At 33.7% G+C, this 3,600-nt stretch overlaps 1 protein-coding gene across 1 annotated transcript in view; it reads right to left on the bottom strand.

Moving 5' to 3' along the window:
• Sema3a (semaphorin 3A) overlaps nt 1–3,600 on the bottom strand; it is a 350,207-nt gene that overhangs the window by 343,856 nt on the left and 2,751 nt on the right. The window lies entirely within an intron of this gene.

Genomic DNA, 3,600 nt, shown 5'->3' with positions numbered 1-3,600 from the left:
CATCTATCATCTCTATCTATCTATCTATCTATCTATCTATCTATCTATCTATCTATCTATCATCTATCTATCTATCATCTATCTATCTATCTATCTATCTATCATCTATCTATCTATCTATCTATCTATCATCTATCTATCTATCTATCTATCTATCTATCTATCTATCTATCATCTATGTTTGCCTATGTGTGCCTGTGTCGCTGTGTGTGTTTATGCCATGTGTGTGCAGGTGCCTTTGGGGATGAGAAATTCCCCCCTATTCAATTTACTGCGGCTGGAGTTGTAGGCAGTTTTGTGTCACTTAACATGTGTGCTGGGAACCAAACTATGGTATTCCATGAGAGTAGCACATAATCTTAACTGCTAATTACATCTCCAGCCCCTAAACTTCTTTTCTTTGACTTTTATGATGCTTGCATTGAAGCTTTCACAAGCAGGTAAATTGTTATTTTTAAAATCCCATACTTTCCTGTATTTATTAGAAAAAAAAACCCTTTATCTTTATTTTTTTACTTCATTGAACCCCATGATCTAAATCTATCAGTAACCCAAAGAGTACAGTGCTTCAACAGGGAACATTTACTATGAACCTTGTGGGGTCTATGAGTAGAAGGTAAATCATGGGATACATGTTTAAACACAGCCATCTCTACCATTGTGTAGTGAAACTGATCATGTAGTGACAAAATGTCAGCTCTAACCAAATGATTTCAAGGACAATAGTACAAAAGTTTAATTACACAATGTAAAATAATGTCATGGTATTTTGATCTTTACAAATAATTTAAACGCAAGTCTTTCTTCTTGTACTGTAATCAGTTACAATCCAGAGAAGTAGGAGACAACCCATTCTGTCCAATTGTCACATTCCTTTCATGACTTAGTAGTCTAAACCTAGTCAGTCTAGCAAGCAAGATTATGGGATACATTTTTTCCTGACACACTCAAAATAATTACTACAAATTCCCCCAATAGATTACTGCAGTTCATCTACAAGCAACAGGTGAGGGCTCTCTGTGCACTTTAAAATCCAGGTGCTGATTCCTGAAACGCTCAAGGCCTATCACGACAAAACATCATACCTAGCTCACTATAAAAAAAGATGTTTCAAATGCAGTTATTTGGTTCTACAGGGCTTTCCTGATATATTTTTTTACAAAGACAGATATGGCATCTGAATGTAATGAAACAGGAAAACATTGAATTAAATGACAACCTAATTCAAATGAATCTATTACAGAACATTTCACACAAACACTAAAGAATACATATTCTTCTCAGCTCTCAAAGAAACGTCTCCAAAATTTAAACATAATCTAGGATTCTATTTACTGCAAGAGAATGAAGGTAGATATCAACAGCCATAAAATACTCAGAGAGTAAGCAAACTCCTGGACATTAAATAACACACTGTTTGATGCTTAATTAGGTGTGTAAAGAAATAAAGAAGTACACAAGAATTTTTGAATTGAATAATATAATATAAAAACAACATATAAAATCTGCGAAATACAATAAAGACAGTTTTAGGGCCTAAGTGCCTACAACAAAAATTTTAAGAGATCTCAAATCAATAATGTAATGATTGATCCAAGAGGCTTTAATTGGCAATCATAAATCTATTGACTAAAAATACCCTGGATGGGTTTATTACTTAATTCTAACAGAGGTTCAAAGAAGAATGACACAAATAGTAATCAAATTATCCCAAGAAAGAAGGCACCCAAACTCTTTTTATGAAACTGGTATTACCCTGATACAAAAATCAGACAAAGAGAAAGCAAAAAAAAAAATTATAGAGTGATCTCCCTGATAAAGATATTTGTAATATATGAGCAAAAAAAAATGGATGCAATACGTACTGTGTGTGTGTGTGTGTGCACGCATGTGTGTGTTAAAAATAGATTAGGAATCCCAGAAGAATGAAATGCAAAAACGGCAGGAGCAATAGTTGAGAGGTATATATGGAAATGATATTAAGACACTATACTCATGTGTCAAAATCTAAAATGATCAAAACTGAAAACATTACAGAATTCAAACAGCAACAACAAATAAAAAACACTGACAAGTCCAGGACAGGAACCAAAAAGCTACAGAGAAACCCTGTCTCGAAAAAAATCCAACAAACAAACAAACAAAAAATCATTGGCAAACTAATTTTAAGCTCATCTCAAAAAAGATCATTTGCCAGTACCATGTTGTTTGAATTCCACAGATGATTAAACACATGTAAATCAATGAATGTCATATATCACACAAATAGACTCATGATCGAAATAACACCTATCATTAGACACAAAATAGCCTCCAATTTAATCCAATATCCCTTATGATGGCATTGTGGAGAGGCTGGTAATAGAAGGAACATGATATGGCAGTCTAGAACAAACCTATAATAAGCAATATACTAAGAGGAGAAAACCAAAGAGCTTCCACGTAGCTCAGGAACACGTCAAGCTTACCCATTTTCTCCACTCCTCTTAGCACTTGAGGTCTTGAGTACAGCAGTAAAATAAGAGAAGAATTAAAACGAATACAAATACAAAAGAAGCAGAAGTATCCATATATATATACATACACACACATATATGTATATACATATACATATATATGGATACTTCTGCTTCTTTTGTATTATATATATGTGTATATATATACACACCCATAGGATATATATGTGTGTATACACACATATATATACCATATTCTATATATAAAGGACCCTAGAGACCCCACCAAAAATACCCAAAAAGCTGATCAGTAATTTCAGTAAAGTTGCAGGATGCAACGTATCAGAAATGTTTTTATTTACAAATGGACAGAGAAAGAAATAAGAGAAATAATCCTATTCACAAAAGACACACACACACACACCAAAAAAAAAACAATCCACAAATAATTACAAGTCAATAAAAGACATCTTCAGTGAAAATTTTAGTACACATTAAAACAATTGAGTGAGTCACCAGAGGATGGAAAGCCTTCCATGCTCATGGTTGGTAGAATGAATATGGTGAAAATAACAATATTTTAAAAACTAATAACACCAAGTAAAATTCCACTGTCATCTTCACAGACATAGAAAAGCAATCCAAAAATCGTACATACCCACAACAATCCTGAAAAAAGAATATACTTAGGAGGTATCAACCTACCTGACTCCATTTTATAATATAAGGTCACAGTAATAAAAACAACATGGAATTTGCACAAACATAGGTCTACACTATGACATTTACCTTATTTTTACAAAGCAGAAAAAAAGTACACAGAGAAAAGATAGCATTTTCAACAAATGTGTTAGGAAAAGAGAAGAAAGAAATTAAATCATTGCCTTTCATGCTGCACAGAACTGGCTTCAGAGACCTCAATGTAAGACCTGATAGACAGAGCCTGCTACCAGAAAATCAGAGCATGTTTCAACTTCTGTGTACAAGTAAGGATTTTCTGGATGGGCTTCCATGTACACAGGAACCTGGTGTGGGAAGTCCTTTTGTCTATGTGCTGCTTTTATTGGTTAATTAAAGACGCTGCTTTTGGCCAATGGCTTAACAGAATATCACCAAGCTGAAAGAGAGAGAGAGAGAGAGAGAG

This window comes from Alexandromys fortis, unplaced genomic scaffold (assembly GCF_014885135.2).
Source record: "Alexandromys fortis isolate MF-2015 unplaced genomic scaffold, M_Fortis_MF-2015_v1.1 scaffold_38, whole genome shotgun sequence".
Lineage (NCBI taxonomy): Eukaryota > Metazoa > Chordata > Mammalia > Rodentia > Cricetidae > Alexandromys > Alexandromys fortis.
Note: the sequence above shows the minus strand (reverse complement) of the source record. Positions and strands in the feature narration are given on the sequence as shown.